The following is a 17,630-nucleotide window of genomic DNA, read 5'->3' as shown; positions in this document are numbered from 1 at the left end:
TGGCCATGTGGTTGTCAAATGAGAGATTGCTATCAACTTGGGTACCCAGGCCCCTAATTACTTCTTCCGTACTTAATGGATTACCACCTATGTGGTAATTTGTGGGTACTTTGTTTTTGCCAAAGGGGATGACTATACACTTTTTGGCGTTTAGCTTGAGGCCATGGCTCTGGCACCAGTTGTCTGTTTCTATGAGTCCCTTTTGTAGGATGCTTGTGTCGGCTGGAGAGTCGATTATGGCGCCCAGTTTGCAGTCATCTGCGAACTTGGTCAGCTACAGTCCTTCCGTGTTAGCCTGTACCTCCAAGAAATATATACCGAACAGGAGAGGTCCCAGGACTGAGCCTTGTGGGACGCCACTTGTAACTGGTTTGGAGTCTGACATGGCTCCAGCAATTCTAACCATGTGGGTTCTGTCCTTGAGCCAGTTTGCAACCCATCTAGTGACATAGGGGGTTATATTTAAGCTGGTGAGCTTATCTATAATGCCCGAGTGTGTTATTGTATCGAAGGCTTTTGCAAGGTCCAGGTAGGCTGTGTGGACCACCTTCCCCTCGTCAATGGCCTTGGTGACTGTTTCAAAGAAATCGACCAGGTTTAAGAGGCAGGATCTGCTCTTAACAAAGCCAAACTGGGTAGGATCCAGTGTCTGTAGGTCCCCAATATCTTTATTTATGAGGTCCATGATGATCATTTCCATAGCTTTGCAGACCAAGCTAGTCAGGCTTATGGGGCGATAGTTTCCAGGATCCGTTGAGGCACCACATTTGTGGAGAGGGACCACTGTTGCTGTACGCCACTCTTTGGGTACATATCCTGTAGTAAGGCTGAGACTGAACATTAGTTTCATGTTTGGGTTTAGTTCTTCTTGGAATTCATGTAGGACACAGCCCAGGACATCTTCTGGTTCCATTGATGCTGTGTTTTTTGCTTTGGAGAGGGCGGCTCTTACCTGAGCATCTGAGATGTCAGGGGGGCAGCACTCTGCTGGGATAGATATTTGCCCTTTTGGTGGGGAAGACGGGGAGAGGTTTGCACTGAACCTGTCAACTAGGATGTTGGCAATGTCTGTGTACACCCTCTAATATTACTGTGTGCTCACATGTGACACTTGTTCATGTTGCAGCAAGGCCCAACAGGTTAGCCGTGAGGTACATGGACTTACAACAGTGTGGCCCTTGTTTGTGTATGGCACATACATATGGAGAGATCTGTCTGTGTCAGATATATTAGCATCTGTACATGTGCATAGAGCAAGGGACATACTGCAACTGTTTGTGAAAGGTGGATTATATATATATATATATATATATATATATATATATATATATATATATATATATAGATATATATATATATATTGTTGAAGGTTGTTATGTGCATATTTCTATATAGGTTGTAGTGTGTGGCAAACCAGACAGCATACTGTGCTGGTATATGACATATGGTGGTTGAACGCTGTGGGTATGATTCATCAGCTTTGCAGTGTTGCAGCCAGTGAGGCCTGCTAAAGCTACATGGGCTGAGAACACCTTCAATGCATTCCGCACAACACTGTGCAATATTATGATATAAATGTATACCTCACAACCTTCCCATACTCAATATCCCCACCATGAAAGGTGGACTGTATATGTGCCTATATGTATATCAATATGTACACCAATGGATGTTTATATGTATGTGTGTATATATACATATATATGTATAAACGGTGAAAGAGAGAGACAGGGTCATATTTACTGCAACAGATGCCTGTTGACAAAGCCATGGACTCAAGCTCAATGTTGACGCTGCCTTGTCATCCCTCCTTGCAAAAACTCAGTACCCATTAACTACCACATAGGTGGTAGTCTACTTAACACTGAAGGTGTGATAAGAGACCATGTGACACAGGTGGACAGTAGTCTCCCCTTTGATTGTCACAGTGCCACACTAGTCGTGTAATCTGTCTACATGGCACACGTAATCACAAAAGGTTTGTTATCCAGGGAAGTAAAGGTCACTGTTCCCCTCTACTCCACACACATAAAACCCATTATAGAGTACAATGCCCCATGTGGTAGGTACCTCACAAGACATCTACAGCAAATGGAAAGGACACAGACATACCTCACAAAGAGTAATACCGGCCTCAAACAGATGCCCTATGCAGACCGTCCCATAAAACTACAGCTAGACTGTGTCACATACCGTCTGCCCAGGTGAGTAGAGGTGACCTCTGCCTAACATGCAAAGCTATGTGAAACCCAAATCTGTTGGACATGCTCCATGTAATCAGATCACAATCCCTATGAGCTACATGCTCTAGGGACCTAAACCTTGTCACCTCAATAAGCAGCACATGCTGGAGGGATAGATCATTATCTCGGAGACATCCCATACTCTGGAACAAACCACCTATCAATAGCAAACGAAGCTCCTAATTTAGCAGTCATCATATATAAACCTGATGATTGTATGTGAGATAGGAAATACACCCTGTGAATCACCTCTGTGGCTCTGCTTGACAGGACCACGTGAAATGAAATTACCTGTGTGTCAAAGGCCAGGGTAGTGTATGGCTAGGCATCTATAGGTCCTAGGGCCAATAGCCTATAACCTACCTATGAACTGATACACACCCACATGTACTTGTTGCAATAATTGCTTTGTGAGGTTGACTGAGTGTGATGGTGAATGTGTTGGTGAATGTGTCAGAGTTCTGTATATGTGTGATAGCTAAGTGGGAAACTGTTTCTGTCATGGTATTTAGAGTCCTAGCTGTGATCCCAGCAAAAGATCTGTATGCTAGTGCTAGGCACAAAAAGCAGTACGCCAGACGGTCTGATGTAGTCTGTTGGTGTCAACTGGGGTGTCCCATTGTAGGCTACAGCAGTACATGTATGCTTATTGAGTGTTAATGCTGGTGAATCCAACCCCTGAATGAACTGTAGTACTACCTGAAGCTGTATGTCTAAACAGCACAGTATGGTGTATGTACACATGTCCTGGTACCACTGTTTTGTTTGTTCCCTGTAGTCCTCCAGATGACATACCTCAGGCATAAGGTCTTGTAACTACTGACACACAGTACTGTATGGTACACAGGTAAAGGTCATGTGTGTTGTCATACCTTTGTGTCTGGTATGTATGTCTGATGTTTGTGTGTGTGCGTATGCCTGTACCATGGCCTCGGTCATATGTTTGTTACAGGATATAGGTGCATATCTAGCAACATGTATAGTGTAGTACAGCAGTATGCCACCTATATTGATGAATGAGCACATATGTTAGACAAGGGTTTGCTATCAGTGACTAGTGTGGTATACTGGTAATACTGTGACTAGACTTTGATTCATTGCAATGGATTACATGTTACGTTATGCATTAGCTTGATATATACCCCCTGTGGCTAGGTGGTGCATTGTGTCGCATACAGTGTGCCATGTACTGTTGTATAGTCTTACATAATGGCTTATCTTTGTTGCTGTGCAATATATGGTTTGATATATATAGTGTTCCAGCCACTGTCAGGCAGTTGTTGGTTGAGCACTGATATGTGGTATTGAAAGTGTGTATCCTTTGACAGCCAATAGGTTGCTATATATGGCAGATAAATGATATCTGTACTGTAGAATATTGTGTGCCACATGACTTGCTCACACATATTTCTTCATTGTCTTCCAGGGTCATGACTCACCATCATAATCCCCTCATACAGCCCAGCAGAGGATGAAGTTATAACAGACACCATGGTTCAGCACTATGCCATGCTGTTCTCAAGAACCAGCCAGGGACAGCATGAGCAGACTGCACTGTGGCAATATCCTGTCCTTAGGGTAAATGACATAGGCATGCATAACCAGACATATGAGCAGGTACGCCATCACTTCAGTGATTTAATTAAATATGTCCGGGGGCATGCATCTGTTATCCATAGACAACAGCTTGCCACAGGTGGTGGGGTAGCCATACATCCCCCTCACCAGAGTGGAGGAGCTGCTCCTGAGCCAGGTGGCTCCTGGCCAACAACAACAACAACAACAACTAATATGCATCATCATGGAGACCGGAGCCACCCAGCAAGTTGACATGGAGTGTGCAGGTAACATGGCATAGCTGTACACTACTGTTACTTCTATTGGTAGATCATGCTTATGTGAGATGTGTAGTGTGTAGTTACAAGATGTGGTGCCTAGTGTTGTGCAATAATAATAATTTGGAATATAATATGCAGGCTTGTGACTGTCAACAGTCGTACTACTGTAAGATTGCAAACACACAGTAGCAATGCCACAGTTGTTGTCACTGACAAACTGTCTCATATCCTTGTAGGTCCCTCTGGTGTGACAGCAAGGCAGCAGACCCATGCTGGTGAGTGTGTTCAACATTTAATATTGCTAATTAAATGTGCATGTCATAGGTGAGGTGTAGGCCATGTACACGCCACACACCAGTGCATAATGCATGCTGTGCATGTTTGCTGTGAGACTATTCACATCTCAGTAACGTGAGTAGCTGACTCAAACACATGCAATACACAGAACATCCCACACAATTGTGGCAACACTGTAGTGGACGTTGGATAGGCAGAGTTGATACACATGCACATAACACACACAACTGTGTCATATGCAGTACACGTTAACATGCTACACATGGCATATTCAGACACACGATGTAAGGTCACACTTCAGTATCCCAAATGTCAACCACACAGCACACATAATATACCTGATGGGTAGAGTCCTCTCATGTGGCTGTGCGACACTCTTCAACACATAACACATTCATGGTAGGCAATGCCCCCTACTGAGTACCTTATGAACCCATGTAACAACTGGCCATGAAATAGTGAATGTAGCCATGGTACTGCAGTTCAGGTGCAGCATGCTATGTCCTGGTCTGGCACCCATTAGTAGCCTTGAGTGATCACATGATGCTGCATGATGATGTCACATGGTACTACACCACATCCAGTTACAGTGGCCACAGTACTACACATATCATTAATTGCTATGAACCTCAATGTTGTGTGTGTGCAAACATATGCAACGATACACAATATGCATAGCAATCACCATTTGTACAAAGTGACACACATGTCTTGCAATAGTATTGAGTGTATAGGTCACATGACACACATTGTGTATGTGTGATGTTCAATGTTGCAGTTGTGTGGTAGCATGCCATGTCATGGCTGGCACTGGCATGTCCATAATATGTCCTACACTCATCATAACCACTGTACAATAGCTATGTTGAGCAATGGTATTCCATCAGGTATACATGCACCACTCATCTGGTGTGTATACATAGCATGCATGTGCTAAACCTGTGTCGACAATTATCTGCTAAAGACACAGATGCTCTAATCAGAAATGGATATCTATGTGACACACTGATACACATTCAGCCATGGTATGAATACCTGCAAGTGATGGCGCACAGGACATTTCAGAGCTGTTAATACTTGCACAGCAGCAATGCTGTGTCCATGCACACAATGTGTTCCAGGGTGAGGCCAATCACTGAACAAAACACACATGCATCAAAGCCATGTATACTGTGATTAGCAAGGGCTGTCTACACTCACACACGTCCTGCATGCTGTCAGGTTTTATATAAATTTTTGGCTTGTGATACTGTACCCCACCATCACACTCTATTGAGTATGTTCTGGATTGTTGGTGGTGCGTGTGTGTGTGTGTGTGTGTGTGTGTGTGTGTGTGTGTGTGTGTGTGTGTGTCTGTTGTAGTGAGGAGTGTATTTGTGTGCATGTGTTCATGTGTGCATGTGTGCATGTGTGCAGACATCATGTACAAGTTGTAATGTGTGTTTCCTGTCTCCCTCTCACAGGTGCTGATTTTGGGCTGGTTCACTGCAGCAGGGAAACTGATGTCACTGAGCATGATAATGATAATGATGATAGGTGTGTTGAGGTACAGGCATGTTTGCCAGCGTCTGCCATTGAGCCAACAATCGACAGTATACAAGGGTCCACACCATCCATGCACACAGTCATACTGCCAATACATCCATCACCAATGCCCTTAGCTAACGCACAATATACAGCCGGCATTGGCCAGGACAGTGTGGAATCTATGGTACATGCATCCCAACACAGCAGCCATACCCAGATGTCTGGAAGGGTACCACATAGGCAGATGTCCAGGGGTTCTCGTCTGAGCACTGCTGGCCATCATGCCACTGGCAGACTTGCCACAGGTCTTACAACCTCATGCATGTTCCAGGCTGTCATGGAGGCACAGGCAAGTATGGAATGATACACCAGACAGGGACTAAGGGCTCAGAGGGGACATAACACCACTTTAAATGACAGTATCCATGACCTAGCAGGTGCCATACATAATTAAACCGAGGTCATGGATAGACGTTGTGGTAAGACATTAGATGTCCTCCGCAATGTCATGTCCATGTGTCAGGACAGTGCGGGACGGGTGAGATGTCGACATGGATGTATGCCAGCAACATCAGCAGCTGGAAATCGCCGTGGACATCCCTCAAGTCACAGCCGCTCCCATAGTGCCAGTACCAGCCCCAGCAATGTTGGGGGGGCTGTCCATAGACCGTCCTAGAAGACCACGTGCACATGGCTCTGGACAGTCCCAGCAGGGACCTGGCTCCAGTGTACATCCATCTACCTCTGGAGATAGTACCCAGTCAGGCTTAGTACCTGACAGTGTCAGTAGCACCCCTGCCAGGCACAGGTACCGTATCTGTAGCCAGAGACGGTGATCTGTAAAGCCTGGCAAGTACAGTCTGTGGCTGTCACACAAATACCCATATACGGCAGCCATATGGTGGAACTGTGTGCATGCAGAAACACACACACATAAACAAGACACCTATGGCTACCACATACACACATACATTACATCAACATTGGCCCATAGCAGTACTCTTGGCCCTAACACACACACACACACACACACACACACACACACACACACACACACACACACATACATGTCGATTGTATGGCTCACTGTAGGCCTCTGGCAAACCAACAACACATCCTGTGCATATGATGAATCCTGTGCCACCTCCTGTCATCTGTGACATCGATGCAGGAACAGGCTACCATTGTGCTGATGCACAGGGTGACTTTATAGCAGTATAGCAATGTTAGTGTGTTGTCAGCAGTAGAGTGTAATGATATGCTTGAAGGTGTAGCTGAGCAGGCATGATGCATGTAAGCTATGATTGTCAGTGTAGTAATGTTTACACCAGTGTTAGTTCCAATAGTGTATTGTCCACCCACGTGCCACTTGGCTAATGTGTGTAGTATTGCCAGCATGTGTTAGAGTGGACAGTATGTGTGGGATGTGTGTGGCACAGATTTGCAGGTGTACATTTGTGAACATGGTGGAGGTGCACTGTCTGCATGTGCGTGCATAGTGGACATATGGGCAGGGTGACATGCCCTGTATTTCACAGTAACACTCCATAGTCTCGATTGGTGGCCAGTATGCATTGTACTACACACATTTCGGAACTTGACTACACATGTGTGTATGACATGGTTTGACACTGTGCTGTGGGTGATACTGTTACTATCTGTCATTGTTTTGCATTCTGGTAGTTTACACAACTTCAACAGCCTGACCATAACCAATCGTTAGATGATGTCTTGACAACTGACACACAGATGTAGGACACACAGTAACATTTGGACACTTCATGTACTATACTATGCCAGTAACCAGTGGTATTTACCTGCACCCATTACTGGGACCACTCCTGTTTGGCATCTAGCTCTCTTAGGTACAAGAAATCACAGTAGGGATATGTCTGTCCATGTGTGGTAATGCATACTATGGCCTATAATGCATTCTCCAGATGACACACACATCCTCCACAAGGGTATCACACAGACATATCCCTGTTGTCAAACCCATGCTGTAAAGCTATAAGCCAACCAAAGCATAGTCATCCACCTTTACGGAACATGGTATCCCCACAGTAACACATAGGAAGTAGCCACCAACATGAAGAACAGGCACATTACATGCTACCAAGTGGTACGTCATCTCTCCTTTGATAATCACATTTCCAAAGGTATGTTTAAATCCCTCGGTGGATCACATAAGCAATAAGGTATCTGCATGCATATCCACAAAGGTTGTTGTACACCTATAATGAATAGCCATCATTGATAGACCCTTCTGCATTTGAACAGGTCTGACATCTACCTCAGCCATAAACCCTCACTCACACAATTCTATAGAAACTGTAATGAGTGTGTGTGACACAGTTGACCTAGGCCAGAGATCACTGCAGTGGCTGGCCTTGTCACAAGCATACAGATGTGACCTAAGTTCTGGAAAGCAGCAGCACACTCTTGAAAAGATGACAGATGTGTTCTTGGAGAAAGCAGGGTTCACACACATGCAATAATTGAGGTCACATGTACGTATATGTATTTGCCACACAGCTACCACACATGTACAATGCTCATACTGGTGTCATACTGATATGTCATACAGTAGCAAAAGCAAAACTCACAACCCATTGACCAACAGTGTCACACACAAACACTTGTCAAGTGCAGAACTCAAATCCCTACCTAACTGCTTTATGTTACTACAGGGGTACACATTTACATGACATGCAATACACATTACTTTGAGTTCTCTTTTCCACAGGTATATTTGTAGGGTGGTGACATCATCAGACCTGACAAAGATTAGTATACCATTTTTAAGGTGTTTGACTACTCTCCAAGGAGATCACACACAAACAAACACACACTTGTCAAATGCAGGATTCAAACCCCTACCTAACTGGTTTATGATACTACAGGAGTACGCATTTACATGACATGCTATACATGTTACTGTGAGTTTGCTTTTCCACAGGTATATTTGTAGGATAGTGACATCATCAGACCTGACAAAGATTAGTATACCACTTTTAAGGTGTTTGAGTACTCTACAAAAATGTTGCTCCTCTCCAAGGAGATCACACACAAACAGACACACACACACACTTGTGAAGTGCAGGACTTAAACCCCAAACTAACTGGTTTATGATACTACAGGTGTATGCATTTACATGACGCGCTATACACATTACTGTCAGTTCCTTTTTCCACAGGTATATTTGTAGGATGGTGACATCATCAGACCTAACAAAGATTAGTATACCACTTTTAAGGTGTTTGACTACTCTCCAAAATGTTTGCTCCTCTCCAAGAAGATCACACCCAAACAGACACACACACTTGTCAAGTGCTGGATGCAAACCCCTACCTAACTGGTTTATGATACTACAAGAGTACGCATTTACATGGCGAGCTATACACATTAAAGGTTAGTATACCACTTTTAAGGTGTTTGAGTACTCTACAAAAAGGTTGCTCCTCTCAAAGGAGATCACACACAAACAGACACACTTGTCAAGTGCAGGATTCAAACCCCTATCTAACTGGTTTATGTTACTACAGGAGCACACATTTATATGACATGCTATGCACATTACTGTGAGTTCTTTTTTCCACAGGTATATTTGTAGGATGGTGACATCATCAGACTAGACAAAGTGGGTTACATTAGGTGACATTGGGTGGGCTACATAGAAGGAATGTCTAAACACTTTGGCCATGTGATCATCAAAGGAGAGTTCACTATCTAACTGTGTCCTGAGGGCCTTCATGACTTGCTCCATACATACTGGAGTACCACCTATGTGGAAATTTGTTTGCACTTTGTTTTAGCCAAAGGGGATGACTATGCATTCTTTGGCATTCTTGTTGGGGCATTGTTTTGACACCAGGTATCTGTCTTTGTAAGCCCCTTCTGGAGGATGTGTGTGTCAGCCATAGAGTTGATTATGGACCACAGTTAGCAGTCATCTGCAAACCTGTTTAGCCATACTCATCCCATGCTAGCCTGTACCTCTTAGCAGTGTCTACTGAAAAGGTGGGGTCCCAGGACCAAGACCTGAGGGATGCCATTTGTGACTGTCTTAGAGTAGGACTTGGCACCCGCAACTCTGAACATGTGTGTTTGATCTGAGAGCCACTAGGCCGCACATCCTGTGACATAGCTGTTGATGTTCAGGCTGGTAAGCGTGTCCATGTTGACAGAGTGGGGAATGGTGTGAAAAGTCCTTAGTGATGTCCAGGTGGGCTGTGTGGACTACTTTCACCTCCATCTATGTCCTTGGTGACTGTTTGAAGTAAGTCAACTATGTTTAGGAGGCTGGATCTGCCTTTAACAAGGCGAGGTTGTGTAGAGTCCAGTGTCTGGAGGTCTCCAATGTCTCTGTTTATGATTTCCATGACAATTTGCTCAATAGCTTTGCAGACCAGGCTGAGTAGACATATGGGGCAATGGTTTCCAGGTTCTGTTGTGGCACCCCCCTTTGTGGAGCTGGATGACTGTTAGTGTATGCCATTCTTTGTGTACATACCCTGTGGTACGATTGAGTCTGGGCAGTGAATGTAGGTGAGAGTGTAGTTCCTTTTGGGCCTAGTGTAAGACGCAGCCTGGGACACCATCCAGTCCCATTGTTGCTGTGTTCTTGGCTTTGGAGAGGGCTGTCTTTACCTGCATGTCCATGACGTCTGGGGCTCTGCATCCTTTTGTGATGGACACAGGCCCTTTTGAGGGTGATGGGGGGAAGTTTACACTGAACTTGTCCCCGGGGATGTGGCCAATGAAAGTTGGTTCAGTGTATTCCTTGCCATTTGTCAGCAGCTGACAGCATATTTGGAAGTTGACACCTACATGTCTGGTATAGCTACCGCAGGCTTTGTGTTTGTTATTCTTACAGTCCTTGGCAATTTGTCTTTTGACAGTGTCCTTGAATTATTTTACGAGCAATCATTGCTTCTTCCTAATAATGATTGGTGCTGCCTTTCTTTTACTGAAGTTGACTCTATCAGGTGTTAGTTTCCTCCTTTTGTTATCTAGCTTATTTATGGCCAATGACCACTAGATTGTTTTCTTATTTTTGGAGGAGTGCATCTTAGTTTTACTTGTGATGTCTCGATCCATGCATCCCTGTAGATGCTCATAGGATGCACTTGTAACTGATTTGGCAGATTGTATACCATTCTCCTATAGCAAGAGGTCTTTGGAAATTCCCACTTTTGTCTTGGGACGTGTGCAGTTTGCTTTTGAAAATGTATTCACGATGGTTTCATTGACTGAGTGGGGGGGGGCGGGATGTGGATGTCCAGTGTGAGTACTTTATGATCTGATATTACCAGCGAGGGTTTTATCTCTGTTGTGGAACACTGGTACCCCATGTTGGTGATGATCATGTCCAGTATGGTGTCACCTCTAGTGGCCATGGTGACCAGCTGTTCCAGGGTGTTAGAGCTTTTAAACTCTAGGAAACATTGGGTAAAGGACGTTGTACACAAGTAATTCTCCCACTCAATGTTTTGGTAGTTGTAATCACCTCATATAATAGTGTTTGATAGGACCTTAATATTTTCCACTGTTCTAAGGAATACTGAGTGAGGCTCCTGTGACAAGGTAGGTGATCTGTAGCAGGCTACAATCTGATGAGCAGCTTTGCCCAATCTTAGTTACACTTGCATGGTCTCCAAGGCCTCATGCTGTGCCACTAACCTGAAGGTGTGGGTATCCATAAGGTAAATGTGTACACCCCTTCCTTTTGTATTTCACTCATGGTTTTAGGTCCGAAGGTCAGAGGGATTGTGAGTGTTTTACGTGGAGCATGTCCAACAGCTCTGTGTTTGACATAACTTTGTATGTTAGGCAGTGAACCCATCTGAGTAGGCGATATGCAAGGGAGTACTGATGGAGCATTTTGAGATAGTCTGTGTACGGCATGTATTTCAGGCCACTAATGCTCTTTGTGAGGTATTGCTGCAGGCTTTCCAGTTGTTGCAGTTGGCTTGTGAGGTACATAGCAAATGTGGTGTTGTACTCTATTATAGTTCTAGTGAGTGATGAGTAGTGGGGAACAATGTCCTCTTCTATTTCTGTATGAGACACATTTTGTGATGAGGTGTGACACATAGCAGGGTTTCTTGACTACTGTGGGGATGTGATTATCACCGTTGTGTCCAGTGTCCACCTGTGACCCAAGGTCTCTTGTCACACTTTCAGTGTTAAGTATACTACCACCTATGTTGTCATTCTTGGCTACGGAGTTTTTAACAAAGGGGATGACAATGCACCTTTTGGCATTGTGCTGGAGCCCATGGCTTTGACTACAGCCATCTGTCGGTCTCAGTGAGGCCCTTTTGTAGGATGTCCGCATCTTTAGTGTTTACAGTTATGGCTCCTAGTTTGCAGTCCTCTGAAAACTTCAGTAGCCACAGACCTTCCATGTTACAGTTTACTTCAGGGAAGTAGATACTAAACAGGACATGACACAGGACTGGACCCTGTGGTACTGCACTCGTCACTGGTCCAAAGTCATACTTGGAGTCTGCTACTTTCACAGCATGTGTTCTGTCAGTAAGCCTGTTGGCAACACATCTTGTGACATAGCAATTTATACCTAGTTTAGTGGGTTTACCTATATTTCCAGAGTGTGCGGTGGTGTTGTAGGCTGTGGCAGGATCAACATAGGCTGTGTGAACCACCTTACCCTTGTCAACAGTTCTGTTGACTGCTTCAAAGTCCTCTATCAGGTTTATGTGACATAATCTGCATTTTACAAACCCAACATGGTTGTGAACTTGCCTACTCAGATTCATCGCAAGTGTGTTGTGGTACACTCTGACGGGTCTGATGACTGATGAGTACTGGGAACCTCCTTTGACCTACATGCACAGACCTTGGCAGTTTGTGTGAGCACATAGCATGATTTTCTGACAACCTTGTGAATGTGTTTCTGGAAGTAGAGATGTCTATCCACATTTGTCCATAGATCCCTTATTATCACCTCCATATTTGGCATAAGTGTGTGAGCAATCCCAGTATGACCTTTTAGTGTGATGCTGAATAAAATCCACTACATTTGTTGGAGTGTGTGAGCACGCCCAGTATAGACATTTATACTATACTATATGTGTATGGAAAATCAAGTTGTATTTTTACAGCAGGCCTCACCTTTGTGTCATAGATCAACAGGGATTATGCTGTGCCTGCAGGGCATCCATGAGACACTTTGCATAGAATTATCAACATTTCTACATACAGGGGGAGAGCTATTCTTTGTACATTTCTACCCAGGGGCACACTTGATTGTTACTGTGGGTGTACATACGATGAGGGGTTCACCTGACACTTATACACATTTGCTATGCTTGCACTGCTATGTACGGTACACCATTTCAGTCTGTACTGTTGTCTATCATACTGGCTTGAGGCATACTACTGTGCTACAAATGCTAGCGTCCAATGTCACATATATTAGATTGCAACTTCATAGCCTACACAACCCACATCACATTGCCTGGCCTGATGTTCTCTGTCTACATAGGCCTGTGGGGGAGGTTACTCATATGCATCTTTAGGGGCATGTTACAGCATTTCTTTGTGTTTGAATTATTGTACAATTGTCCTGCTGTGTATGTGTTACTGAAATGCTATCATGGATTAGTGGTTCAGTACTGTGACTATAGTATACAGTATCCTGGGTTTGAGCCCTGTCACTGCTTTTTATTTTCATGCTGGGCAGACCAGACTGCTTAAGGGACAGTACAGCTGATATGAGCATGTTTACCTGTCTTTGCTCAACTTTGCACGACTTTGCCCGACCTTGCCCAACATTGCTCAACGTTGCCCTACATTGCGCTATTTGACACGGCCAATTTTGTTTACATATACTAAATATTGGTAAATGCTGCTTAGCACTGCTTTATATTGCTTAGAACATGGCGATCATGCCTCCGGTGGTGCTGCAGGGCTGCCTATGTCAGATGCACATACTACACTCCCTATACATGTTTGGAAACAGGTAGTGTCAAGTTAGGCATCCCTTTTATTTTATGTGCGAGTCAGAGAGAGATATAATTTCCAGGGTTCCTACTGCACCAGTGTATGTGTTATGCGTTGCCTCTTTGCCAAGGCCAAGGCATACTGAGCACGCCTCCTTCTGCCTACTGGGGCAGGCTCAGGTTTTTCCTCCTCCGAGTCACGCTGTGCCTGTGCAGGCCTTGGCAGTAGTGTGGGGCTGTTTGGCCCTGGCCCTGCCCCATGCTGTTCCTGCTGCAGCTCTTTTCACAGGATCATATTGTGTAGCATGGCACATGCCATGACAATTTGGGTACATGTAGTTGGTGAGTACTGCAAGGCTCCACCAGATATGTCCAGGCACCGGAACCATGACTTGAGCATCCCAAACACACGCTCGATTACATTTCATGTTTGTGCATGTGCCCCATTATGGAGTTCTTGTTCAGGTGTGTGTGCATTTCTGATGGGTGTCATCAGCCATGGCTCCAGTGCGTATCCAGCATCCCCCACTAGGTGACCGTCAGGGATGTCCCCATTGGCAAATGTCTGGTACAGTTGCGTCAGATGCCAGATATGGGAGTTGTGGTAGCTTCCAGGGCAGCCAGCACACACATTCAGTATTATGCTCTGGGCATCACACATGACCTGGCAGTTGAGGGAGTGGAAGCCCTTGTGGTTGATGCAGGCCCTATCCTGCTCAACAGCTGGTGCTTTGATGTGTATGTGCGTGCAGTCAATTGCACCCACTACCTCAGGGTATTGCGCTATTTGCTGGAAGGGGCGCATATTGCTGGCCAATACCTCACAGGAACTGGGGAAATATACATGATCACCGACATGTGCTGCCATGGCATTCAGGAACTGGTGCAGTACCCTGGATGCTGATGCCTATGAAATCCCCATCATATCACCAGTTGGTCTCTGGAAGGTACCTGTTGCTAGTATTCTTAGGCCAACACATACCTTGGTTTCCACTGGGATGGGTTCCCGTCTGTTGATTCTGTGTGTGAGGCGTGGCCTGCACAGCTCAACAATTTGCTGCAGGATCTCTCTGTCCACTCTATAGTGCTCCACTATCTCCAGCTCATGTAGCCCCTGGTAGGTTACCCTGGGTCTGTACACTCATCTCCGTCTCCTCACTGTGGGTTGCTCAGCTACATTCCCAATAGCACCACCCTCACCATCTTGCACATGTTGCCTTATAATAGCAATGGCAGCCCCTAACATTTTTTTGTCTCAGTTAAGCTTTTTAAGTTTTCACTTCTCTTTGCATACTGCAGTGTTGTAGTGTTTCTAAGTAAAACATGGGGGGATGTTGTTTGCAGAGTTTTAAGTGCTGGGCTGGGCTAGGCTAGTGTACCGCCTGTGTAATTGGCTGATTCTGATTGATTTCACCTGGCAGCTCTGCTAGTTCTCCTTGGTTAACTTCCTACTAGTACTTTTCCTTCATTTTCCCTTTCTGTTTTCCACAGGGGGCAGTGCCGCGCAAACAAGTGCAAACACGCGCACATGCAAGCACACAGCCTTAAACAGGCTTAGACGGTTGCACACACATGCACACAGGCTTACACAGCCTTACACAGGCTTACACGGGTGAACACATGTGCACACAGGCTTACACGGGTTTGCAGGTGTGCACACGTGCACCCACAGTGTAAGCATCTTTGCAAGAAACTTTGGTTGTAGCCACAGCATATGCCTTCAGTTTCTGGGTTTCAGTTCAGACAACTGTAGACACGCCTCTTCCAGTCCTGAGTAACTCACAGCAAACACATGCCACTCTGCTCCAATAAGCTTACAGTCTTTGATACATACCCCCCCCTCATAATGTCACCTATCGTCTACTCTGTTACTCCCCTAATTCTACTCTTACACTCTAGGGACAAGGTTCACATGGCAGGGAATATTGGGATTCACTATCATTATACTCATTTGCATAGGATTGCCTACTAATGCTTGGTTACATCTCTCACACTGAGCCTCCCCCCTTAGCAACTACTACTCAGTAGCCATGTTGTCTTCAGCCTGCCATTCACTTGCATGGCAGATGGATATTTTTAATAAAGTGCCTATTTTTGGCTTTGACTTTTTTTTCTGTTTTTTAGAGCGCCGCATGTTTGTGCAGCGCTGCGCTACACTTAAACATTGGAGATTGGGGGAAAAATATTTTTTATTCTTTTGCAACACGTATAAATGCCAATGGCCTTATATTTGGCCATTGGCATGCTTCCTCAACTGGATGCATCCTTTATTTGGAGCTGTCATTGCTCCATTTTGCTATTTGCAGAACAGTACTCCTGTTACCAACGGAGTACATTTCTGCAGATAACACTACTGTTACACGGACAGGTTAGTAGTTTGTGGATCGCAAATTTACCTCATTTGCATAGCTTTCAGCAGCAAATGAGGTAATTTGCATACCATAACACTGTCCGTGCAAGAGTAGCTTTAGAAGCTCTCATGCACGCCCCTACTGGCTATTGCTGAATCGCTCGGCAGACATATTGCCTGTCTACAGTCTTACACCGTTCTTACACTCCGTGCAAGTCTTCGTAAATCCGGCCCACAGAGTTTAATAATTTGAGCACTTACATTCCAGTAAAGCAGGAACTTCCTCAGAAACAATGTAACAATTTCCTGCATTCCTATAAAGCCTCGAAGATGCCAAGCATTGCAGAAATTAAACACACATGAATTGTTATTGTAAAATAAGAATTAAGGTTAAGAAAACATTCAAAAAACAAAGCCCAGTAAATGGAAAACATTAAAATTATATATATATATATATATATATATATATATATATATATATATATATGTATATATATATATAAAACATACATGTGTCTAAAGTGTAAAATTTAAAATGCTAAATGCAACAAGTATAGTCAATTTAGAACATAAATCTGGGTAGAACCCTCCCTAAAACCAAACTGCCAAAAAATGTATCAGACATAAAGCTTAATACTATGTGAAACCTTATTTAAATTTAATAAAATGTCAGGAATCTTCTTAAATACTAGTTGCCCTAATTGTTAAGATAGGTTTTATGGAAATAATGTCATTGAATCCAGGGAATGTCCCTGCATTCAAAAGCAGCTGCCAAACCACTTCATATTGTTTTAGATGCAGTTCCCAATCTCCACATCTAGTAGGCACTGGAACCTTTCCAAGCACAGAAAACCCAAACTTTTTAAAGTCCGTGCATTTATTGGAATGCTTGTTCAAAGCATTGATATTGTGTTCATTTTAATGACATAAATATGCTGGTAAATCCTTTTTCTCAATGGACCGAAGGTCTTGCCAACATAGAACGCAGGGCACGAGGACCAAAAAAGCAATGTACACAACCCATTTTATTTCACAGTTAAAGTTCCCTCTGACTGTTAGTAGTCTGGAGAAACTTGCCACCATGCAGTGTGTGCCCTGTAAAATAATTCTATATTGTTTGCAAGTCATACAGGATTTCATTCCAGCATTCCTAACTGCAGTGTTTTTACCAACCCTATTATTTTCTAAAAGGGCTTTTAAGGTTCTTGCAATTTTTGCAAACAAATCTGGGTTGCACCTCAACCTGGTCAAGCATCCCAAATGTTCTAAAGACTGTATTCCAATGGTTATTCATAATTTGTTTCAAACTGGAAAAATCTCTACAAAATTCCACTATAAAAACTTCAATCAAATTATTGTGTTTGACCGAATGCTCTTTGTTCTCCAATACATGTGAATGACTTAAAA

This window comes from Protopterus annectens, chromosome 4.part1, assembly GCF_019279795.1.
Source record: "Protopterus annectens isolate FY-2018-M chromosome 4.part1, PAN1.0, whole genome shotgun sequence".
In the NCBI taxonomy this organism is placed as follows: Eukaryota; Metazoa; Chordata; order Ceratodontiformes; family Protopteridae; genus Protopterus; species Protopterus annectens.
Note: the sequence above shows the minus strand (reverse complement) of the source record.